This window comes from Tamandua tetradactyla, chromosome 23, assembly GCF_023851605.1.
Source record: "Tamandua tetradactyla isolate mTamTet1 chromosome 23, mTamTet1.pri, whole genome shotgun sequence".
NCBI lineage: Eukaryota > Metazoa > Chordata > Mammalia > Pilosa > Myrmecophagidae > Tamandua > Tamandua tetradactyla.
This window is the reverse complement of record NC_135349.1, coordinates 19014267-19041046: the sequence shown is the minus strand read 5'-3', so window position 1 is coordinate 19041046 and position 26780 is coordinate 19014267.

Sequence of the window (26780 nt, the reverse complement as noted above, 5' to 3'; positions counted from 1 at the left end):
TAAAGTCTTGTCAGAAGTATCCTTAAAGTTGCTGTTTCTACCAACAGTCTCTTCAAACATCCTAGGCCTTCTCTGTCAAGCACCTCACAACTCTTCCAAGATCTTCTCCTTATCCATTTAAAAAACCATTCAATATGTTTGGTATTTGCAAACTGCAGCAACACCCCACTTCTGGTACCAGAACTTGTGTTAGTTTGCAAGCTGCATTAATGTGATATGCCAGAACTGGAACAGCTTTCAAAAAGGAGAATTTAATAAGTTACAAGATTTACACTTCTAGGTCTGTAAAAATGTCCAAACTAAGGTGTGCTGGTTTGAAGGGATTATATGCCTCAGAAAAGTCTTGGTTAATTCTAATCCAATCATGTGGAATCCCGTAAAGGAGGAAACATTTTGGAGAGAATCATTTTTAGAATGATGAGAACCATGAGAGCCCATACAGCCAGAGACCTTTGGTGTTGAAGAAGGAAAATGCCCCGGGGGAGGTTCATGAATTAAGAAGTCTGGAGATAAAGCTACCTGACATTGCCATGTTCACCATACACCTTTACAGTTGAGAGAGGAACCCTGAACTTCAAAGGCCTTTCTTGAGTTAAGGTAACCTCTTGTTGGTGCCTAATTTGGACATTTTATAGACTTGCTTAAATTGGGACATTTTCATGGCCTTATAGCTGTAAAATAATCAAGTGCACTAGCTTTTGGAATGCAATATACCAGAAATGGTATGACTTTTAAAAGGGGGCATTTAATAAGTTACAAGTTTACAGTCCTAAGGCCATGAAAATATCTCAATTAAGCCAATTCTATAGAAATGTACAATCTAAGGCATCCAGGGAAAGATACCTTGATTCACGAAGGCTGATGAAGTTAAGGCTTTCTCTCTCAAGTGGAAAGGCACATGGCAAGCACGGTCAGGGTTTCACTCTCATCTGGAAAGTCACATGAAAAGCATGGTGACATCTGCTGCCTTTCTTTCCAGGCCTTTGTTTCATGTAGCTCCCTGAGAAGAAGTTTCCTTCTTGAGCACCAAAGTTGCTGGCTGGTGGACACTTGCTTCATGGTTCTGTGTCATTCTGAAACTTTCTCCAAAATACTTCTTCTTATATAGGATTCCAGTAAACAAATCAAGAACCACTTTGAGTGGGTGGAGACATGTCTCCATCTAATCAAGTTTAATATCCACAGTTGATTGAGTCATATTTCTGTGGAAATAACCTGATCAAATTCCCAACCTAAAGTATTGAATAGGGATTAGAAGAAACCATTCCTTCGACAAGATTGATTAGGAATAAAAAATGGTTTTTCTGGGGTGCATAAATCCTATCAAGCCTTCACATTCCACCCTCTGGACTCTAAAAAGCACACTTTTTCCATTTACAAAATACACTCATTCCATCACAGTATCAGAAATCTTTAAAACATTTCAGTAGCAAAACAATTGCAGTGCAATTGAGAAACAGTACAAAATCTCAAAGTTAATTACAGGCATGGTCTTTCCTAAGACAAAATTATCTTCTAGCTCTAGACCTATAAAACTCAGAAGAAGTAATTTGCTGCCAATATGCAAAGGAGAAACAGCCACAAGATATATATACCCATTTCCAGGGGGAGAAATTGGAAGGAACACAGGGGTCACTAGGCATAAGCAATTTCAAAAACCTGCAGGGCAAGCTCCATTATATTTCAGAGTTTGAGAATATTTTATTTCCAGGACTTTAGAAAGCAGCAGTCCCTCTCTTTTCAAGGGCCTGCACAGTGGCTTGCCCCTCTATGATTGCAACCTAGGGGATATCGGGGGGGCCATGGTTTATTCGGTTCCACCTTCTGCGAGGATCGGGGCTGCACCTGGGCTCTCTGTCATCTCTGGGACACATGCTCAACCCCTCCATGTGGTGACAGCCTGGCCCTGTCCAATCCCCAAGAAAAGTGTTGCACCTTCTTCACTGGAACGAGGTGGAAGGCTCGTCCTCCGCCTCTGGGGCAAACTCACCCTTCCCACATGTTTGGGTGGGTCCACTCTCCTGGCCCAATATTTTTGACTTCAGACTCCAGCTTCTAAGGCTTTACCTCTGAGTGATTTTTCTTCTTGTGTGTCCCTTCTCTGTTCCCCTCAGTCCTGACTGGCAGTGATTCTCTTTATACAGTTCCCACAGCACTCTCATTGGGTTTCTATGTAGTAGCCTTAGATCATGCCCATCAAACATAAGGAGTTTCCAAAAATCTTTCTTGGATAACTCCATGCCCAATCCTGGCTTTCTCTGAAATGTCTGACTGGTTCTGCATTTGGCTGAATAATATTGTAGGTTGCCACTCTCCGGGGTCTCTCTCCTGGAAGCCCAGTATTTTCCAGGACATCAATTTCTTGTTTCTTTGTACCCAAGAGTTCAGTTCTCAGCTTATTTCTTTCCTGTCGCATTTCACTATAAGCCATTAGGAGAAACCAGGCTGCACTTTCCACATTTAATTTGGAGATCTCTTCTGTGAAATATCAAGTTCATGAGATAATCCAATCATTTGAAAGCTTTTTAAGGAAAGGAGAGATTCCTTTGTTTTCTTCAGCTATAAGTCTCTCCTATGCAATTTCTCCAGACCGTTCATTAGAGCTACCAGTCTCACAGCCCAACCTATGGATTTTGAACTCTTCTATTCCTGCAGTTGTGTGAGACACCTCTGTAAATCTCATATTTTCAGATCTTTCCTGTTGGTTTGTTTCTCTAGAGAATCCAGTGTAAGGGAAAGATACATTTATAGAGTCTGTTCTGTTCAACTCATATTGCCATTGTATGACTTTAGTAATAAATTGTTGAAATGTGCACTCCAGCTGGGAGGACTGGCTATCTTCCCAGAAGAAAGCATACTTCAATAAGGATATCTCAGTCCCAGAAAACTTCCCTTGATCTCTAGCCAGCTCCTAATGGACCAAAGTGGCCTGGTCACATAAGCTAATTGGAGTTTGGCCACTATTGTGTAATATGATATAAACTGTATGCAAGCAGTTAAGGAAGGAAGAAGAAGAAGAAGAAAGAGGAGAATCTTATGAGAAATAGAGAGAAAGAGTCTCATCAGAATCTCATCTGGAAAAAGAATGCTCTGCTGTGGATTGTTATTAATGAAACTCTGAATGCTATTTCTCAGACTTCCCAGAACTTCTCTTCAAATGTTGGTGCCATCTTATCTGGTGATGTAACTATGCTTTTTTAAAAAAACTCTTTTCATTACTTTCCTAATAAATTCTGTTTTTTTTAATCACTGAAGTCTGCACTGCCTGAGAATCTGAGCCTATAAATTAAGTGACCACAAATATCATGTTGCCTTTCATGCAAAACCCTGTCTAACACAAATTCTAATGAAGCTTCTATAGGAGTATTGAAAAGCAGTGTTATCATGCTACAAGCTTCATAGAATTCAGGCCTCTATGTTTGGTTTACAAGTGGCCTCTTTGGACACCTAACAAGACTCTTGATGGTCAACTTTTAAAATAGGTTTATCATATTTAACAGTTGTTCCTTACTGAATATTGTGTCTAAAGACTTTACATCCCTTCTCATTCCAGAATTTCTTTACCAGTATAGAAGAAATTTAGAGAGATTGGGTGCCAAAATACCAGCACATTAACTGTAAAAAGTTTTAATATCATATGGAACTTAAAATCCTGGGAACTGTGAGGAATTTAGACCTTGCATGGCTTATTCCTTCAGTCATTTCAAATATTGAAAATAGGGCCTTGTTTTAGTTTGCAAGCTGCCAGGATGCCATATACCAGAAATGGAATGGTTTTTAAAATGGTGAATTTATAAAGCTGCTATTACATTTATAAGGTTGTGCCAATGTCCAAATTAAAGCAAGGTTATAAAAATGTTCAGTACAGGGCATCCAGGGAAAGATACGCTTATTCACAAAAGCTGATGACATCCAGGATTTCTCTCTCAACTGGGAAGGCCCATGGCAATGTCTACTAGTTTTCTCTCCAGGAATCTTCAACAGCTTCCCTGGAGCTCTGTCTGTTCTGTTGGCTTGGTCATTTCTGGTGGCTCTCTAGCTTTTTACAAAATGGTTCCCTCTTAAAGGGCTCCAGGAAGCAACCCCACATTGAACGGATGAGATATATCTGCATGGAAATCATGTAACCAAATTTTGTCAACCATAATTGGATGGATAACATCTCCATGAAAACAATCAGAAAAGTCCCATCCAGAAATGCTGAATGAGGTAAAGGGCATGGCTTTTCTGGGGTACACAACAGATTCAAACTGGCACAGTCCTATATCATTACCTACCTGTTCACTTAATTTTACATCTCACACTTTATGCCATACATCAGGGTCACACAGTCATTGAATTTTGATGGATTGTTACCAAGCCTTATGGTGATTATTGAATTTCTATCTATATATCTCTCATTTTGTGACATTAGAGAAGACCTCAATTTTGAAAATATATATTGTACAGAAGCACATGCCTTTATTGTCTCCAGAAAAAGAAAGCCTTAAGTTTATTGGATGTCTGAAATTTGAGGTGCAACTTAACTATTAGGGCCTGAAAAATAAATGGGAAGTGATTTTTAAATATTTTGAATAAAATGCTGGTTTTGTCTTGTGTGGAACATGTAAAATATGCTCTTTAATTTATCAACTATGTTTTTTAAAAATAGAAATATTTTGTTAGGGTAGTTACAATGATCCTTATTCAAAATTTGTGATACTCTTCTTCTGCATAATGTAATTTGTGAGAGTGCTTCATGGATTTGTCCTGATATAAGACCATAAAAGTTGTATGTAAGGAATTTCTTGTCACTTTCCTTCTGTTTCAGTCTGCTAAAGCTGCCAGAATGCAGCACACCAGATATGGATTAGCTTTTAATAAAAGGGGATTTAATTAGTTAATATCATATTGTCCTGCAGAGGAAAGGCAGCTAACTTTCATCTGAAGTTCAGCTAACTTTCATCTGAGGTTCTGTTACATGGAAAGGCACAGGGTGATGGCTGTTGGCCTTCACTCCTGGCTTTTGGATTCCAACCGCTTTCTCCAGGGTATTCCTTTCTGCATCTCCAAATGTCTGGACTGAGCTGTGAATGCTGAGATGAGGTATGCTGAACAGCTTGGGCTGTACTGTACTGACCTCTTTTCTGACTCCTCTCTCTTCAGCCCCCAGCTAATTAAAATAAACATCACTTATTGTGGATGACACTCCCCTTAGCCAACTGCAGATGTACTCAGCCATAGAGGAATTCACATCCTAATGATTCAAGTTCACAGCAACAGAACTAGGCACCAATATCTGCTCAAGTTGATACCTGAACCTAACTACCTTACCCTCCCTTTTACAAAAGAGATCTAATTTTGAGATAGGGTTATAATGAACTGTTACATTTGGGAGCTAATACTAGCTATCCTCCAGGTGACTCTTTGGCCAGGAAATATTACCATAGCCTTTTAGCCCTGTGGTGAGAAAATTATAATTTTGTAGCAGGCAGACCAGTGGGTAATCAGCTGTAATACTGGAAGCACCACCAATTTCAGTCCAGACAGAGAGAAGTATCTCCTGGCTGACTTGTCAATATATGTTGGTGTATTTTGGCTTTCAGGTTCTTAGCCATGGTGCAAGGAAGAATTCACGGGCAAAGAACATAGAGTAAGCAAGCAGAAAATTTACTAAAAGCACATGTGGGAGCATTAGCATTTCCTTACAGACTTGATATGAACACAGACTAATTGTGTCTTTTTAGAATCCTTGCCACATGGACTACTGGGAAGAATGTGAAATAAGAGAGACTGAGGTCATACTGACTCCATGCAACAATGAAAGACACATTAAGAAAAATGACCAGAACAGTGGTTCCAGGGTGTGGGTGATCATAGAGCATCTTTGCCCTGCATAAGGAGGTCCAGGGAAGAAAAAAAAAGATAAATTAGGGCAGAGAGAATGGGGTGAATGTGCTGAGTCATGACTCTGCCAACCCTAGAAGCTGGCTTAGAAAGATTTTTCCTTCAGGTTCATAACTGGGAGTGCCTGTGTCGACCTTGGAAAATAACAGATGTGCTTTTCCTGTACACAGACTCCACTTACTTAAGGTAAGTGCTTACACCCTATCCTTACAATGTGCTGCTGTAAGCAACTATTTTTTTTTCTGGCATGGACTGGGAGGGCCTGCTGCAGGGAGGAGGGGAAGACAGGGAAGACCAACTAGTGAAAGAGAACTGTTTGGATTCTGGTACTTCTCCCTTCTCCCTTCTGAAGAGTACAGGTGTGTTTGGATGGAAAGGTGAGGCCAAGGGAGCCTGCTGAGCTGAGCATCATGCTGGCCTTAGGATGTTTCTGGACTGGCTTTTGGCAATGAAGCTGAAATACCCTGTCCTGAAGCCTGGTGTCATCACTGGGTAGAGTTTGGGGGCCACTAGATCGGTGATCACAAAGGAGAGGTCTCCACTTGGGTAAATGCCACTTATCCCCCAATCCTAGTGTTGGTGGATGTCAACATGTGCTGGAATCGGTGGCCATGACTGGAGTCCCAGCAGGTTTTCAGTTGATTTGGTTGGCACCTGAAATTAGGGCCAAGTGGACCTGAAGGGATGAGAAGGCTCAAGAACACCATCTACTGGGGTAGAAAAATAAACCCCAGTTGACAAACTGCCTACCTGCCTTGCTCTCAAACAAAACCCTAATTAGAATTCCACCAAAACCCATCCCACTTAAGATTAGGTTCTTGACCTTATGTGGAAAGACTGACAAAACAAATAAAAAAGGGGAACCTCAAAGCTATTATAAACAGATACAAAACTTTAGATGTGGGAAAGAAATAAATCTTCAAAATAACCTTATTTAGACTTTGAAATGCCCCATCCACAACAGAAGATCATAAAGCATGTGAAGGACCAGACAGTTATTGCTCAGTCAAATGGCAAAACTAAATCACCCAAGGGACACAGAATTTGAAGAGACTGAATAAGCTTTTTTCAGAAGCAAGTAAAAGACATCAAGAAGACACTGTGGAAACAAAAGAAGAGGCTAATATGGCTCAGTCAAATGATCAAATTAAATTATCTGAGGGGACTCAGAATTTAGAACAATTAGTTAAGATTTTTTGTGATGATATAAGGGATATTTAAAAGACACTAGAGGAAACATAAAGAAGAATGTGAAAGAATAAATATAAAAATATCAGATATCACAGAAATGAAAGATATTGTAGACCAAATTAATAACATATTAGAGACCCACAACAGTAGAATTCATGATACAGAAAAAAGAATAAGCAAACTAGAAGGCATGACAAATGAACTTAAACTTTCAAAGGAGCAAATGACAAGAAGTATGGGAAAAAATACAACTTAAGCTCCTTCTCCCCTCTTTCTCCGCCGGCCCGCCATGCGGCACCCATGCCCTGCAGCAGCTGACCCGCCCGCCCTCCTTCTGCCCTCTTTCTCCGCCGGCCCGCCGCGTGGCGCCCACCCCCCGCAGCAGCCGACCCACCCGCCCTCCTTCTCCCCTCTTCCCCCTCCTGCTCCAGTGACTCTCCAACCACCACGGTGCCCTCTTCCGCCTTCACCGGCTCCTCCGCTCCTCCAACCTTGACAGCCTTGCCGCCCTCACCTTTCCTCCTCCAGAACAGCTACTGGGGGAGTGGAGACAATACAGAGCAGCGCCCGGAGTCATGATGGAGATCAAAGGGACAGCGTACCCCATCCTGGAATGGCTGACTGTCTGGGAGAACCAACTCCGGTGAGAACACCGAGGGACGCGGGCTTTCCTGGGCGGGACGGCAAGCGGCCGGAGTCCCTCCCTTCCTCCTCCCCAGGCCAGCTGGCAGAATTGGGCAGGCAGTCCCCTCAGGCCGTGGCGGCTGGCATCCCCACCATGCAAGTCCCCCTGGACCAACTGAAAGAGTTGGGTCAGAAATCCCCAGACTGCGGAGAACGGTGACCAGGGGGTCCCTTTCAAACACGTGACTCCCCGGTCCGCCTGGGAACAGTGCACTCTCCCGGGCTGCAACAGCTGGCGCCCTTCCACCACGCTTGGCGCCCCGGGCCGACTAGGAAATTTGGTCGGGTGCTCTCATGTGCTGCGGCGGCCGGTGACCCTCCCCGTGTTTGGACCCCCAGGCTGGCTGGCACTCTTCCAAGATGCTTCAGCTGCCAAACCTCCCCTATGGTGAGAGTTTTCCATAGTTAAAGGACCCACAGCAACTTTTACTGGTGGATCCCATAGACAAACGTGTGCCACGAGCGCCACCTACTGGGCAGGATAAGAAAAACCGAACCCAGAGATTTCACAGAAAAATCTTACAACCTGTGGGGTCCAACACTCAGGGAAATCTGACTAAATGCCCAGACGCCAGCAGAAGATAACGGACCATGCTCAGAAAATTGAAAATATGGCCCAGTCAAAGGAACAAACCAATAGTTCAAATGAGACACAGGAGCTGAGACAACTAATGCTGAATATACGAACAGAAATGGAAAACCTCTTCAAAAAAGAAATTGATAAATTGAGGGAGGACATGAAGAAGACATGGGCTGAACATAAAGAAGAAATAGAAAAATTGAAAAAGCAAATCACAGAGCTTATGGAAGTGAAGGATAAAGTAGAAAAGATGGAAAAAACAATGGATACCTACAATGATAGATTTAAAGAGACAGAAGATAGAATTAGTGATTTGGAGGATGCAACATCTGAATTCCGAAAACAAACAGAAACTATCAGGAAAAGAATAGAAAAATTCGAACAGGATATCAGGGGACTCAAGGACAATATGAAGCGCCCAAATATACGTGTTGTGGGTGTCCCAGAAGGAGAAGAGAAGGGAAAAGGAGGAGAAAAACTAATGGAAGAAATTATCACTGAAAATTTCCCAACTCTTAAGAAAGACCTAAAATTACAGATCCAAGAAGTGCAGCATACCCCAAAGAGATTAGACACAAATAGGCGTTCCCCAAGACACTTATTAGTTAGAATGTCAGAGGTCAAAGAGAAAGAGAGGATCTTGAAAGCAGCGAGAGAGAAGCAATCCATCACATACAAGGGAAACCCAATAAGACTATGTGTAGATTTCTCAGCAGAAACCATGGAAGCTAGAAGACAATGGGATGATATATTTAAGTTACTAAAAGAGAAAAACTGCCAACCAAGACTCCTATATTCAGCAAAATTGTCCTTCAAAAATGAGGGAGAAATTAAAACATTCTCAGACAAAAAGTCACTGAGAGAATTTGTGACCAAGAGAACAGCTCTGCAAGAAATACTAAAGGGAGCACTAGAGTCAGATACAAAAAGACAGAAGAGAGAGATATGGAGAAGAGTGTAGAAAGAAGGAAAGTCAGATATGATATATATAATACAAAAGGCAAAATGGTAGAGGAAAATATTATCCAAACAGTAATAACTCTAAATGTTAACGGACTGAATTCCCCAATCAAAAGACATAGACTGGCAGAATGGATTAAAAAACAGGATCCTTCCATATGCTGTCTACAGGAAACACATCTTAGAACCAAAGATAAATATAGGTTGAAAGTGAGAGGTTGGGAAAAGATATTTCATGCAAATAACAACCAGAAAAGAGCAGGAGTGGCTATACTAATATCCAACAAATTAGACTTCAAATGTAAAACACTTAAAAGAGACAAAGAAGGACACTATATACTAATAAAAGGAACAATTAAACAAGAAGACATAACAATCATAAATATTTACGCACCGAACCAGAATGCCCCAAAATACGTGAGGAATACACTGCAAACACTGAAAAGGGAAATAGACACATATACCATAATAGTTGGAGACTTTAAATCACCACTCTCATCAATGGACAGAACATCTAGACAGAGGATCAGCAAAGAAATAGAGAATCTGAATATTACTATAAATGAGCTAGACTTAACAGACATCTATAGGACATTACATCCCACAACAGCAGGATACACTTTTTTCTCAAGTGCTCATGGATCATTCTCAAAGATAGACCATATGCTGGGTCACAAAGCAAGTCTTAACAAATTTAAAAAGATTGAAACCATACACAACACTTTCTTGGATCATAAAGGAATGAAGTTGGAAATCAATAATAGGTGGAGTGCCAGAAAATTCACAAATACATGGAGGCTCAACAACACACTCTTAAACAACAAGTGGGTCAAAGAAGAAATTGCAAGAGAAATTAGTAAATACCTAGAGGCGAATGAAAATGAAAACACAACATATCAAAACTTATGGGATGCAGCAAAGGCAGTGCTAAGAGGGAAATTTATTGCCCTAAATGCCTATATCAGAAAAGAAGAAAAGGCAAAAATGCAGGAATTAACTGTCCACTTGGAAGAACTGGAGAAAGAACAGCAAACTAATCCCAAAGCAAGCAAAAGGAAAGAAATAACAAAGATTAGAGCAGAAATAAATGAAATTGAAAACATGAAAACAATAGAGAAAATCAATAAGACCAGAAGTTGGTTCTATGAGAAAATCAATAAGATTGATGGGCCCTTAGCAAGATTGACAAAAAGAAGAAGAGAGAGGATACAAATAAATAAGATCAGAAATGGAAGAGGAGACATAACTACTGACCTCACAGAAATAAAGGAAGTAATAACAGGATAGTATGAGCAACTTTATGCTAATAAATACAACAATTTAGATGAAATAGACGGGTTCCTGGAAAGACATGAACAACCAACTTTGACTCAATGTGGCATAATTTTATTCTTGGCCTGGTGGCTTAGTCTCTTTCTCTCCCTCCCTCGCCATTTTGGCACGTCCGGTTCTTCTAAGCCTCTGAATTACAAGCCTCACCAGCGACTAGTGATGATGCAGCCTTGTCTCTCTAACCCTATTGGCCTTCTCCTTAGTCCTCCACCTACCTAACATCCTCTGCTACGGGTACACTCAGGAACAGCATCTCTATGGTCACAGTCACTCATCCGTCCTCCCTGTGTGATTGGCTACCCTCCCCTGGAGGCCACGCCCTAACTCCGCCTCTCAAACTGTATATAATCCAGGGCTCGTCAAGCCTCGTGGTCTTTAGCTTCTGGCGGCCCTGGCATAAGCGTCTACCAACAATAAAGCTACCTCGCTTCATGCCTTAATTGACTCGGCCTCCAGTCCTTTAGACCCGCAGCGAGGTCTCCTGCGCGCGCCCCTTGGACCCAGACCCCCGGCTCGAGCCCCTTTTCTGCGTGCGGCAGCGTCGTCTAGCAAGCAGTGAGAAGCTGAGGAGTAGAGGTTCCCCGATAGCTTAGCGGTTGGGCCAAACCACAAGTGGCGCCCAAACAGGGACCCCTCTCTCCTCACCCGGCGAACTCCCACGGCACCCTAGGACCTCGTCCAAGGTAAGCGCCCTCGGCACTAGCCACCCAAATAAACTCCCAAGGAAGTCCTAGGCCCTAACCGGAGTGGCTAGTTGTCTCCCTAAATTTTGGTGAACATGTGTAGCAGAATTACTCGGCAGCAGGCACCACAGGTCCGTGCCATAGTGGCGCTTTTAGACGCTCATAATTGTAAAGTCTCTGTTAAGCAGCTGCAGGTTTATTGGGATCTCCTGCTTCCTTTTAACCCGTGGCTAGTGACTTGCCACCTGTGGAGTATAGACACTTACGATCAGCTAATTGCGAGAGTAATGGACAAAATGGAGCACGAGGGTAAGCGTTTCCCTCCGGGGTTGCTCCCCACTCTCCTTGCCATTCGCTCCTGCCTTCAGGGCTCCTCGCCGCCGACAGACGGCCGCCCGGCCCGAGCGAGGGCCGTGGAGGCTGACGGCTCCGATTCTGAGTCAGACTCGGTCGCCGAGTCGCTGCTCGATCAGCTTAATAATCGGCTAGAGGTAGATCCCCGAGGGATACAAATGGCGGCCTTCCGGCTTCTTCCTCGAGTAAAGAACAAAGCCACAGGAAGAACCTCTACCCCGCCCTCCCGAAAGGGAGTGGCCAGGAGCCATCTCGTAACTCACTCCCTCCCAACCCACTTCCGCCTCCTCCAGAGTTAAAAAAGCGAAACGACACTCCCTCGACCCCTCCTCTCACAGGAGAGGAGCCTGGTCCGCCATCTTATGCCCCTCCTCCGCCTTTTTGTGAGACCCGTCCATCATTTTGTGACTCCGGGGCCACGGCCGCCGGCCCAGTCTGGCCTGGTAGCCCACCTGTTCAGTCCGCTGCAGCGGCATGGCCTACTGAGCCCCAGCGGCCCCTCCCGCCGCCCATGGTTGGATGCTTCCCTATGAATCTCCAGCCGACGCAGCAGCGCCCACTTGCTTGGTATCCTCACAGTGCAGAGGCAATCAAGCAACTGTGCAAAGCGGTCAAGGAAGACGGGTTTGCGAGTCCATACACGACCCACCTGCTAGAGGAAATGTCCACGCAGCTTAATACACCTCACGATTGGACAACTCTAGCCAGAGCTATTCTCACCCCAGGCCAGTATGTTGATTGGAAGGCGCACTTCAACTCAGAGGCCGAGCGGGCTGCTCGACAAATAGATTACCCAGGAGGGCCCCCAGGCCTCGGCATCCCTCTCGAGTCTTTCCTCGGGAGCGGTCGGTACTTTGACCCAGCGGTCTATACCGCTGCCCCGTATGGGTTTTGGGTTCAGTTACGAGAAGTAGCCATGCGGGCCTTCCGTAATTGTTCAGCCTCCAGACCAGAACAAATTACCAAGTTAATTCAGAAAACAGACGAGGATTTCGCCTCCTTTGTCTCTAGGGTGCAAGAGGCTTGCAGAAACAAAATATATGATCATCAGGGGCAGGATGCACTGGCTAAGGAACTTATATTTGAGGGAGCCCGTCCCATCTTCAGACAAGCGCTGGCAGGCATTAGAGAGAAGTCCATCTCTGATTGGGTACTTGCTTGTTCCAACATTAACCCTTCCGCAAGAGATCTTGCTGACTCCCTAGCACTCGCACTTAGAGCTACTAATGAATGTTACCAGTGCGGTGAGTCTGGACATTTTGCTCGGGAGTGTCCTAAGCAACCTGACCCGAGAGACACGGGGGCCAAGCCACCGGAAGGAAAACGCTGGCAAGAGCGAAAGCCCAAAACCCCTTGCCCAAAGTGTAACAATGGCTATCACTGGGCACGCAATTGCCACGCACCTAACCCACCTTTAAACTTCCAAAGGGGCAGGTCTCAGCCCCGTCCCCAAGAGACCCGGGGTGTCAGCAGGAACACCCCCAAACCATAATGTGGACCATTCCTATAACCCCGAACAAACCCACCCGTAAACTAAAAATCGGAGCCGATTGGCTTCTAGGTACGGTGGACTCGGGAGCAGAAATTTCATGCCTTCCTGCAAAATGGAAGAATCTGTGCCCAACTACCGCAGGGCCCACAGTAATCGGTGCCACGGGCTCTGCCCCGTCGGCGAGAGCCGCCATTCCCCTTACATGGGAGGATGAAGAAGGCCACCGAGGTGTCTTCAGGCCATTGTTTCTAAACATCATTGACCAGATCTTATGGGGGCGAGACATTCTAGCAGCCTCAGGGGCATATATTACCACGCAGCCCCCTCAAGAATGTTTCTCAACCACCATCGGCCAGGCCCTCTGGGGGCGAGCCATCCCCGCAGATGTAGGGACCGATACTACCTCGCAGCCCCCCCAATAGTTTGCGCCACTGCTCGCGTTACACCTCCAGCACCCACTCCTCTTCAATGGGACACAGAGGAGCCTATCTGGGTGGAGCAGTGGCCGCTTCTGTCCCACAAGCTAACAATATTAGAGCGACTAGTGCAAGAGCAATTAGTCGCAGGACACATAGAGCCATCACGTAGTCCTTACAATTCTCCAGTTTTTATCATCAGTAAAAAGGGAGGTACCAAATTTAGACTTCTTCATGACCTCAGGGAAATTAACAAGCATATCCGACCTATGGGGTCCCCTCAGCCTGGCATGCCTCACCCTGCAGCTCTTGCTAAACATCTGCAGATAGCCACCATAGATATAAAAGACTGTTTCTTTTCTATTCCGTTGCATGACAGGGACAAAGAAAAGTTTGCTTTCACAGTGCCAGTTACTAACCACATGGGGGCAGCACAGCGTTATCAATGGAAGGTCCTACCACAAGGCATGCGAAATAGCCCAGCCATTTGTCAGGCATACGTGAATGTTGCTGTGAAGCCTCTCCGCTCGCAAGCCACTATTCTCCATTATATGGACGATGTGCTTGTAGGAGCGGATACTCAGGAACAATTGCAGACTGTCTTGTCGTTGCTAATCGCTAATCTCCAAAGTTTGGGGCTAACTGTCCAGCCTGATAAAGTCCAAACCACTCCTCCCTACACATTCTTGGGCTATACCATTGGTCAAAAGGTTGCACCTACTAAATTTTCATTTGAAATTCCGGAACGCCTACGATTGCATGAGTTACAACAGCTTTGCGGGCAAATAAATTGGGTCAGGTCGGCCCTCCCCGTAACAACCCAACAGTTGGAACCACTGTTCTCATTGTTAAAAACTAGCAACAAGACAGTCGAGGCCATTAATCAACATATTAAGCTCACATGGCAGGCGAAACTAGCCTTACACCTTTTCAATGAATGTTTTGCCTCCAGTAACCTGGGTAGATATCAACCTAATCAGTCACTAATAGCCATGATCCTAGACACTTACCATTCACCATCGGGCGTTCTTTGGCAAGATGATCTCCTAATGTGGATTCATCCAGCCAAAAGTAAACTCCGTAAAATCTGCCCACAGGTAAAGCTGTGGATAACCTTAGCCCAAGACCTAATCAAAGCAGCAGTTCAGCTGGTAGGGAGGCCTCCAGATGTACTGATCTGGCCTATTGAGGACAAGCAGTTTACCTGGCTGCTACAATTTAATCCCGACATGCAGGCATTAATGCTCGGCTTCCACGGGGAGGTCTCCAGCAAATACCCTCCTCACAAGCTCTGTCAGGCAGTCAGACACATCCCACTACGGCCAAGCTCGGGTCCTTTTCACCCTTTCCCAGCGTCGGCCCCTGTGCCGCGAGCCACTACTATTTTTACAGACGCCTCTAAAACCAAACTCGCGTTTGTAGCCTTCGTCCCTCACCGTAAAGAGCCTGTCTGCGTTGTGCAATCAAACCATCACTCAGTACAGGTAGGGGAGTTGGTAGCTGTCACCCTAGCCTTACAACAATTCCCTGATTTTTACTAAAAAACACCCTTGAAGAAAGAGGGCCTCCGTGGTTCATTGCACATGTACGCAGCCACTCGGGCCTCCCAGGCCCCATTGCCGAAGGCAATCGGCTCGTTGACAGGGCTGTCTCAGCCCAGGTCCTCGCAACCGTGCAGGACCCCGTCAACGCTGCCAAACAGTTACACAGCAGGTTCCACCTGTCTGCAGGGGCAATCCGGCATCTATGTGGGTTGCCTATCGAAACAGCTAAGCATTTAGTCAGAAGCTGCGCCACTTGCGCTCCATTCGTGCCCTTGGGACCTCTACAGCCACAAGGGGTAAATCCCCGAGGTCTCAAGCCCAACGCTAGATGGCAGATGGATGTCACTCATGTTCTGTCTTTCGGGCGGCACAAATATTTACATGTAATTATAGATACCTATTCTGGCATGTGTCACGTGGTCCCTCTCCCAGGAGAGACTGCCAAGCATTGTGTTCAAGCCCTCAGGCAAGGAATTCTCTTTATGGGAGTCCCTTGGGACCTAAAAACAGACAATGGTCCTGCGTATCGCAGCGCTGCCTTCAAAAGTTTTCTGGATATGTATAACATCACTCACCATTTTGGCATCCCCTATAACCCTCAGGGGCAGGCCACGGTTGAGGCACTAAACAAAAGGATCAAAATTCAAATTGAAAAGCAAAGAAGTAACATGCCTCAGGCATCACCCAAGGACATTATTACTCAAGTCCTCATAGTTTTAAATTTGTTGACCTTTGACAAAGATGGTCTGTCACCCCTGCACAGGCATTGGGGCCCAGCCAACCGACCTTCAGTGGTCCCCTTAGTCTACTGGCGTGACCCAGTCACAAACACTTGGTCAGGTCCCGCCTAGCGCAGGGGCGCGGTTTTGCTTGTGTCTTTCCAGAAAGTGAGCCGCAACCCCTCTGGATCCCTTCACGCTCCGTCCGGCCAGCAACGGCCTCTACAAATAAAGCCAAAGACCGGGAGCCAGAAGAACTCCTGCTTACAGGTTTACCCCATCACTAACGTCTCATGAACTATTGGTTCTTATTCATTTGTCCTCTGGCCCTAGTGTGGGCAGTGATATTAGCAACAATTGCCCCAAAAGATTGGAATATTAACCTGTTAGTTTTTCTCCTTTAATTAAAAGAATAATTAAAATAGCTGTGTGGGACAAAGTGATGCAGGCAGTCAGGGTAGCTGGACCCCAGCTGCTGGGCTGTATTCTGTTGGGACTTCATCTTAAAAGGATTTTAGCAGGTGCCGAACCTCCCAACCCTCACCAACCTGTAAAACAAACTTGGCAAATCCTGAATTCCAATGGTGATATCGTGGCTACCAAAACTGATAGTAAGCATCCCATGGGACAGTGGTGGCCCTCCCTTGAAGTTGATTTATGTCACTTAATTGCAGGGGCGGATGACTTTGACATTCCCTCTGTTGATCCAAACAAACCTGGGAAAAGTGTCTGCACGAGCAATACATGCGAGTGTACCCGATTCCCTGTTGGAAGTATTGGGTAGGGGCACTTGCATTGGCACGCCACCGGCAGGCTTCCAGGGACTTTGTAGTAAACACTTACCTAATTCCTTCACCAGGACTTAAATGGGCATGTAGCACGGGTCTAACACCCTGTGTCAGTACTAGTATTTTCAACAACTCAGTTTTGCATCCTAGCACAGGTTTTGCCGAGAGTTATCTACCAGTCAGCCGAAAAGGAGAGCGCATTTGAGCCCCCCGTGATTGCATAAAATAAGTTCTCCTTTTAAGTCTTATTTCTAGGAATCCTGTAACAACTTGCCCAGTGCAACACGTAGCCCCATTGCCGCCGCCATCGTCGCTGCTATAGCAGCCAGTGCAGTTGCCGCCGTGACCTTCACTCAAGCCTCTGTCACTGCGGAGACTCTCCTCAACGTGACCCAAACGACCTCTCAAGCTTTGGAGACACAAGAAAATATCAACCATCTGATGCATAGCGCTGTGTTCAATTTACAACAGCAAAGAGACTTAATTGTTCTAAGCTGCTTGTAAACTTGCCTCCTCTGTTTGCAATGGATAGTACCCCTTCCCTAAAATCTGTGTTACTCCTATCCCGGCTAACCATTCTATGCCCCGTCTCACCTTGCGAGACTAAATCTTCACCGCATACCTAAAAACTTCTTGCTCTAGCAACTCTAAACCCTTTCTCTTATGCAGACAACCGGCAGCAAGCGCAGATATAGTTAGCTAGCGTTGCTCGCCCTCGCAACTTATAGCACTACTCCTCAACATTTCTCGTTTCTAGGCTGCTCATTCTCTGTCGCCGGTCTCGAGCTGAGGCCCAGTTTTGGCTGCTGTTATGCTCAGCCTTCTCGCCCGGACTGTTCTATGGAGGAACGCAGACAAGCCCAGGTTTGACTCGCAGGCTTAGCCTCACCTGAGGACTGATCACCCTCGGGCCGGGGACAGTGGAGGACTAGTCTCTCCTGCTTCCCCTAGGCTATAACAGTCATCGCCTGCCCACATTCCTCACACTCCCCCACGGGGGCTGCATGTTACCAGAGTACGTGCATCTGGGTCCACCAGATGGGCACCGCTGGGTGCGACACAAAGTAGTCGCAGAAGAGGGTCACTCTAACAGACCTCCTCTGGCTCTTCTGGGGCACATGAGATTTGCATAAGGGTCGGCTCAGCACATACCCTTCCCCTGAAACCCTGAGCCTTGCACACAAGGGGAATCTTATCATTGCCCCTCCCAGCAAAGGTTCATGCCCGCCACTTGTCACACAAGTGTGTTCTTTAAAAAAGAAAAAGAGAGGAATTGTGGCATAATTTTATTCTTGGCCTGGTGGCTTAGTCTCTTTCTCTCCCTCCCTCGCCATTTTGGCACGTCCGGTTCTTCTAAGCCTCTGAATTACAAGCCTCACCAGCGACTAGTGATGATGCAGCCTTGTCTCTCTAACCCTATTGGCCTTCTCCTTAGTCCTCCACCTACCTAACATCCTCTGCTACGGGTACACTCAGGAACAGCATCTCTATGGTCACAGTCACTCATCCGTCCTCCCTGTGTGATTGGCTACCCTCCCCTGGAGGCCATGCCCTAACTCCGCCTCTCAAACTGTATATAATCCAGGGCTCGTCAAGCCTCGTGGTCTTTAGCTTCTGGCGGCCCTGGCATAAGCGTCTACCAACAATAAAGCTACCTCGCTTCATGCCTTAATTGACTCGGCCTCCAGTCCTTTAGACCCGCAGCGAGGTCTCCTGCGCGCGTCCCTTGGACCCAGACCCCCGGCTCGAGCCCCTTTTCTGCGTGCGGCAGTGTCGTCTAGCAAGCAGTGAGAAGCTGAGGAGTAGAGGTTCCCCGATAGCTTAGCAGTTGGGCCAAACCACAACTCAAGAAGAAATAGATGACCTCAACAAACCAATCACAAGTAAAGAGATTGAATTAGTCATTCAAAAGCTCCCTAAAAAGAAAAGTCCAGGACCAGATGGCTTCACATGTGAATTCTATCAAACATTCCAGAAAGAATTAGTACCAACTCTCCTCAAACTCTTCAAAATAATCGAAGTGGAGGGAAAACTACCTAATTCATTCTGTGAAGCCAACATCACCCTCATACCAAAACCAGGCAAAGATATTACAAAAAAAGAAAACGACAGACCAATCTCTCTAATGAATATAGATGCAAAAATCCTCAATAAAATTCTAGCAAATCGTATCCAACAACACATTAAAAGAATTATACATCATGACCAAGTAGGATTCATCCCAGGTATGCAAGGATGGTTCAACATAAGAAAATCAATTAATGTAATACACCACATCAACAAATCAAAGCAGAAAAACCACATGATCATCTCAATTGATGCAGAGAAGGCATTCGACAAGATTCAACATCCTTTCCTGTTGAAAACACTTCAAAAGATAGGAATACAAGGGAACTTCCTTAAAATGATAGAGGGAATATATGAAAAACCCACAGCTAATATCATCCTCAATGGGGAAAAATTGAAAACTTTCCCCCTAAGATCAGGAACAAGACAAGGATGTCCACTATCACCACTATTATTCAACATTGTGTTAGAAGTTCTAGCCAAAGCAATTAGACAAGAAAAAGAAATACAAGGCATCAAAATTGGAAAGGAAGAAGTAAAACTATCACTGTTTGCAGATGATATGATACTATACATCGAAAACCCATAAAAATCCACAACAAAACTACTAGAGCTAATAAATGAGTACAGCAAAGTAGCAGGCTACAAGATCAACATTCAAAAATCTGTAGCTTTTCTATACACTAGTAATGAACAAGCTGAGGGGGAAATCAATAAACGAATCCCATTTACAATCGCAACTAAAAGAATAAAATACCTAGGAATAAATTTAACCAAAGAGACAAAAAACCTATATAAAGAAAACTACAAAAAACAGCTAAAAGAAATCACAGAAGACCTAAATAGATGGAAGGGCATACCGTGTTCATGGATTGGAAGGTTAAATATAATTAAGATGTCAATCCTACCTAAACTGATCTACAGATTCAATGCAATACCAATCAAAATCCCAACAACTTATTTTTCAGAAATAGAAAAACCAATAAGCAAATTTATCTGGAAGGGCAGGGTGCCCCGAATTGCTAAAAACATCTTGAGGAAAAAAAACGAAGCTGGAGGTCTCGCGATGCCGGACTTTAAGGCATATTATGAAGCCACAGTGGTCAAAACAGCATGGTATTGGCATAGAGATAGATATATCGACCAATGGAATCGAATAGAGAGCTCAGATATAGACCCTCTCATCTATGGACATTTGATCTTTGATAAGGCAGTCAAGCCAACTCACCTGGGACAGAACAGTCTCTTCAATAAATGGTGCCTAGAGAACTGGATATCCATATGTAAAAGAATGAAAGAAGACCCGCATCTCACACTTTATACAAAAGTTAACTCAAAATGGATCAAAGATCTAAACATTAGGTCTAAGACCATAAAACAGTTAGAGGAAAATGTAGGGAGATATCTTATGAATCTTACAACTGTAGGTGGTTTTATGGACCTTAAACCTAAAGCAAGAGCACTGAAGAAAGAAAGAAATAAATGGGAACTCCTCAAAATTAAACACTTTTGTGCATCAAAGAACTTCATCAAGAAAGTAGAAAGACAGCCTACACAATGGGAGATAATATTTGGAAATGACATATCAGATAAAGGTCTGGTATCCAGAATATATAAAGAGATTGTTCAACTCAACAACAAAAAGACAGCCAACCCAATTACAAAAAGGGAAAAAGACTTGAACAGACACCTACCAGAAGAGGAAATACGGATGGCCCAGAGGCATGTGAAGAAATGCTCAATGTCCCTGGCCATTAGAGAAATGCAAATCAAAACCACAATGGGATATCATCTCACACCCACCAGAATGGCCATTATCAACAAAACAGAAAATGACCAGTGCTGGAGAGGATGCAGAGAAAGAGGCACACTTATCCACTGTTGGTGGGAATGTCAAATGGTGCAACCACTGTGGAAGGCAGTTTGGCGGTTCCTCAAAAAGCTGAATATAGAAATGCCATACGACCCAGCAATACCATTGCTAGGTATCTACTCAAAGGACTTAAGGGCAAAGACACAAACGGACATTTGCACACCAATGTTTATAGCAGCATTATTTACAATAGCAAAGAGATGGAAACAGCCAAAATGTCCATCAACAGAAGAATGGCTAAATAAACTGTGGTATATACATACGATGGAATATTATGCAGCTTTAAGGCAGGATAAACTTATGAAGCATGTAATAACATGGATGGACCTAGAGAATATTATGCTGAGTGAGTCCAGCCAAAAACTAAAGGACAAATACTGTATGGTCCCACTGATGTGAAGGGACATTCGAGAATAAACTTGAAATATGACATTGGTAACAGAGTCCAGCAGGAGTTAGAAACAGGGTAAGATAATGGGTAATTGGAGCGGAAGGGATACAGACTGTGCAACAGGACTAGATACAAAAACTCAAAAATGGACAGCACAATAATACCTAATTGTAAAGTAATCATGTTAAAACACTGAATGAAGCTGCATCTGAGCTATAGGGTTTTTTGTTGTTTTTTTTTACTATTATTACTACTTTTATTTCTTTTCTCTATTTTAACATTTTGTATCTTTTTCTGTTGTGTTGCTAGTTCCTCTAAACCGATGCAAATGTACTAAGAAACGATGATCATGCATCTATGTGATGATGTTAAGAATTACTGAGTGCATATGTAGAACGGTATGATTTCTAAATGTTGTGTTAATTTCTTTTTTTTTCTTTTTTTCTTTCTTTCCGTTAATAAAAAATAATAATAATAAAAACTATTACTTCTTTTTTTCTCTTAGCAATGACGAAAATTTTCTGAAAGTATTAAGATTATGATATGTCTTTTCCTCTTTTAATCTCATAATACTTTGAATTAAACGTACTTTGTAATGTTCATCCTTGCGTGTATTAATTTAATAAAACCTGTTTCACAGTGAAAAAAAAATGCAACTTGATTTCACGGAAATGATAGACAACATGAAGTGCACAAATATAAGAAATATTGGTGTCCTAGAGGGAGGAGAGAAGTGTAAATGGATAAGAAGGCTAGTTGGAGATACAATAGGGAGAATCTTCCCAACCCTTATAGAAGACATAAATATCCTAACCAAACAAGCCCAGAAGATCCCAAGTAGAAGAAATTCAAACAGACTTAGTTAAAGACATTTACTTATTAGAATGTCAAATCTTGAAGAGAAGCAAAATGTCATGAAAGCAGTAAGAGAAAAGAGATATATTACATATAAGGGAAATTATATAAGACTGAGCTCAGACAATTCAACTGGTATGATGGAGGTAAGAAGGCAGTGGCATAATAATATATTTAAGCTTCTGAACAGAAAGACCACCAGCCTGATCAGCATGGGCAGCTTGTCACTGGACAGCAGTAACCATGAAATCTAGTACATAACTACAAGGTGGGAAACTGGTAAAATGCAAAGCAGCCAATGACCTGAATTAAGGGCTGTATGGATTGTCATTGTTCATGAACTTGGAGATGTGTTAACTATTTTTACTGACAATTAGGTCCTGCCAGTGTGGATAGAATGTGGAAGCAAGATCGAAGGAATGTCTGCTCCTCCTTATGGGAAAGAGAAATATGGGAAGCTATTTGGACTCCCTGTCACAATCAAAAGTGTTTCATGTCTCTGACCATACCACTTATTCTTTACCTGGCTGTATTAAAGCAGATACCTCAGCAAAAATTTGTAGTCTTACACCTATACCACACGAGGCTGTGAAATGGTTGCAGAGAAAAATAAGACACCATGAGTACAAGACTCTGTGGAGACCAGCACATCAATTCCAGCAGCCCATTGCTAGACATCAACTGAGACAAGTAGTGGACACTTGTTCACTGCCATGCCCAAGGATGTTTCCTCATCAACTCAGTCACATGGGCCATGAGAAATTTCCAGTCGCCAGGTGGCAGGTAAATTGTATGAGGTCCCTGCTTTTATTCAGAGGTGAAAAATATGATTTTACAGTCATAGATACAGCCTATTAGTCCTGCATTGAACTGCTGTTGACCTTTCCAGTGGGGAAACCTGACCAGAGAGATGCAGTATAGAGTTTAGAAAAGCTCAGTGAATTCTTCAGTGTCCCCAATCTGTGGACAATGATAGTATGCCGCGTCCTCTTTTTCCTCCCCGGTTTGACACGGTTCCCTGGAAGGAAGGGCGGTAGGCAAGGCCTTCAACGCCCCAAAAGAGGACGAGGCATAAAATGGTGTAATAGAAAAATACTGGGATTAACGACACTAATTGTGTGTTTCTTGTTGCTGGTTGTGCTCCAAGCATAATATCAAAACGAATCAGAAAGCAAAAGAATTGGAAAAAATGATACAAATTGTACAAATTGCAAAACCTTGTTAATGACTGTTTGGAAAAAATTAGGTTGGGATGCCCCCAATAAGCAAGTCATGCTGCAGATGCAGCAGGCAGAAGTGCTTTTAGAACAAGTCACAAAAAAGTACCCCATAGAAAGTAAACACTTACAATTAAAAAACCCTGCACTGAGCCATCCTAGAAATTTACTCCCCACCACGGCACCGGTCCATTGCTATAAAACAATAAAAAATCTAAGTAAACAATGTAACCTTTTAATCAAAACAAGCTAACCTTTAACCAGATTAAAATAGGTCTTGACATATTGCCTCACCTGTAGAATAATAGGAAAAGAAAGTCTAAACTCAGAAAACTACAAACACAATGTCTGCGGTTTAAGCCAATATCTTGCTGCTATTAAAATCTTGTGTAAATTTTTCTAAGAAAATCAGAACGTGTACTTTCGCTTTGCTTCCCTGAACCTGTAACTTTACCTAAAACGTAAGCCATGACACAACCATGATTCTGTGATACCTGTTTCCTTGCCAAGAATAAGGGTATAAAATCAGTTAAGGAAAAATAAATCTAAGCAACTCTTCTCAGAAAAAAATTCTCTAAGCTGTCTCTTGGTGTTCTTCTCGCGCCGACGACCCTCCACACCTTCAAGCCCGTTCCCTCTGCTGCGGCTGGACCGCGGCAATAGTAGGGCCCCTCTTCCAGAAATCTAACCCAAGCCTGGGCTGCTGAACATGATGTCTTATGGACATTTCATTTGCCTTACAACTCCACAGCTGTGGAATTAATTGAATGGATGATGAATGGGCTTTTAAAAGAGTAATTAAAAGGTGATAATCTCTGCAGCGGTGGATATGTCAGTCGTATCTGGCCCTTGACAGCCTCAATTCATGGGCCCAAGAAGCTACTCCTCCCTCAATTGAACTGGTAATATTTGGGGCTACACAACATTAAAAAAAGTTTTCTTAAGTAAGAAGATCAACAACTCTACAGCCATAATGGGGTAATGAAAATAATTTGCACTTGTCTGTTGCCACAAGCTTTAGAAATTGGGGAAAGTAAGGTTGATTGGCCATGGTTATGGCCAATGCAGCCATGTTAGTTGGGAGTCCTAGGTCCCTGGGGCATTGAGGTCACCAAAACTAAGTTTTGGGCCACAGTTTATTCACAAAATGACAAACATTGCATATGTAATTACCCAGGGCCCCCCATATCCAAAGACAAAGTATGCATCACTGTGGACATTCTGCCCAGATTAACTGTGTATTTGACTCCAGAAAGCCCCCTGAAATTTCAGGGAGAAAAAGTGTGGGATCTCTCTATTAATGAAAATTTAGCTGCAATTTTTTTGGGTCTTAGAATCACAGCAAATATCTTCCTGCAATAGACTGCTGTCTTAGGGTTGGACTTGTCACGCCAGAAAGATCAAATTCTTTGATCCAGTAATGTGAGCTTCAACTCCCAGACCTCTGAGAGGGAGGAGACCTGTATGTTGTATTCAAATTCATGTGCATTGATTCCATCAGACATGCTTACATAATTGAAACTTCCTGTAATGTTGAGATACTTGAAACTGGGGTGAGTTTCCACGACTGATAAAATACATTGCTGTTCCAAGAGGATGAGTTGTTCTGACCCATTATGGAGAGGACACAGATGTTTGCACTTCTGAGTCTCCTATTCTTGCCCTCTGCATTTCTTCTCATGGCTTTTTTTCTTATTTGTATTCTATAACTACAATAAATAAGAATTGATGGCATAGTGCTTGCAGTGAGTTCTGTGAGCTGTTTCAGTGAATTATTGAACGTGAGTTGTTGGTGAGAACCCATGAACCTGTAGCCAGAAGTGCAGACAATGCTGGGGATAACCAAACTTGTAGATAGTGTCTCAATTTGGACAGCGCTGTGGAGGATTGCACTTAACCTGTGGAGCCTGGCATCACTCCAGGTACTTAGTCAGAACTGAATTGAGTTGAATTACAGTCGTATTTACAGTTGGAGTCAGAAGCTATTGGAGATTATTGTTGAAGTTATTGCAATTTTTTATAGGGGGTTATAGGAAGCAGTAGGCATTTTAATTATGATATGTGTTTTGCCTCGGAAGATCTTACCAAGAATAAGGCCATCAGGACAAATCTTGTGCATTGTAAATTTGCCATAATCCATTCCCTCTCTCCCAACTTCTATCAGGACCTCTATTTTTTTCTTCACTATGTCCTATTGTTGCTGGATTCAGATTTCTAGGTTCTTGGCCATGTCACAAGAAAGAATTCAAGAGCATATAGAAAGTAAGCAGGAGAAAACTTTACTAAGTATGCATGCAGAGAAGGAACACTTGGGCCCTCTTTCAAAGGAAGAGGTGAGAGGTGAGGGGCTTGATAATGCAGGACAATATGGTTTTATAAATTTTTGTTCCTTCCATACTTTTTATGAACTGTTTTACTACTTTCCCATTTTGTAACATACAGATCTGAATCAGGATATAAAATTGACAGTGAGACTATTGTAAAGTTTCTAGAAACTTTATATGAATAAAATTTCACTTATGCAACTGTAGCTTAACAGAAGCATAGAAAATCTCTTCTAATTACCTATAATACCTCCTAAATACTTTCTATGTAATATATTAAAATATTTTAGCCCCTCACTTTTACAAGGTGAAAGAATGATTTTTTTTGTGACAATTTTCTTTTAAAGTGGGAGGACTTGTCTTTTGAAAGAAAAGATGAAAATGTTAACATAAATATCAACAATAATATTCTTATTTGTTATAAATTTTTTGTTTTCTAGACAGGTACTTAAATGGCTAAGAAAAACTTATCACCTCATACTAGAAGCAGACTAAAAATTTGCATCATTTTAACAGAGAGAAATCATACTCATTGAGGTCTTGTCTAGCCATGATATTTTAGGACAAGACCATACTCCCTTTGACAAGCTTATCCAATTTTAGTCAGCACTGTCTACAATGAATACAATTTAATTTTATGAACTGTAAGGAATGACAAAAGACACAATTTAATTTCTTACACCCTCCACAATGTTCTATGTTCATTCAGGGTTTGTACTCAGCAATGTACAAACCCTCAGCTGCCCAAAATTTACTTTTATACTAGAAATATATTAGTTCATAAAATTAACATATTGCCAGATCATGCTTTAAAGCAGCTGGGGATTTGGTAAGGTCTGCTGTTAAGGCATTCTTAAAGATCTGGGGACAATTTTGATACTCTTTGGTCAACACTAAATAAGCTGGGGGAAATCTTATTCCTGAGTACCTGTCATTCAAAGACAAATAGGTATTGAAAATCAGGATGAAAAGGAATCTTTGCATTCTTAAATTCTAGGAAATTGCTGTAACCAGGGGTATGCTGGTTTGAATCCATTATGTGCCCCAGAAAAGCCATGTTTTAATCAAACAGCTGAGTCTGTTTCCTGGTCTTTTGCTTACCTCTTTGCCATTTCCTCCTCCTCAGCCTTGTCCCAATGTAAGGACAGAAAAGTCAGCTTCTAAAAGGTCATTAATAGGACATTGTGAATCCATGGAGTGCATTTGCAGATTTCTCTGAGTGTCAGGGGTACCCAGAAATGAGTGCCCAGAAAAATATGACATTCCTGAAAATCTAAGCTTACCTTAGTATATTTCTTTAGTGCTTCCACTAAACTTCACTGGAACAGGGCCTCTTTATGCTGAGCAATCTCCTTTAGCTTATTACACTTAACTGGCTTGGTAATACATTTTCTCATGCCTTTTAGCAAGCAGATGACTCTAAT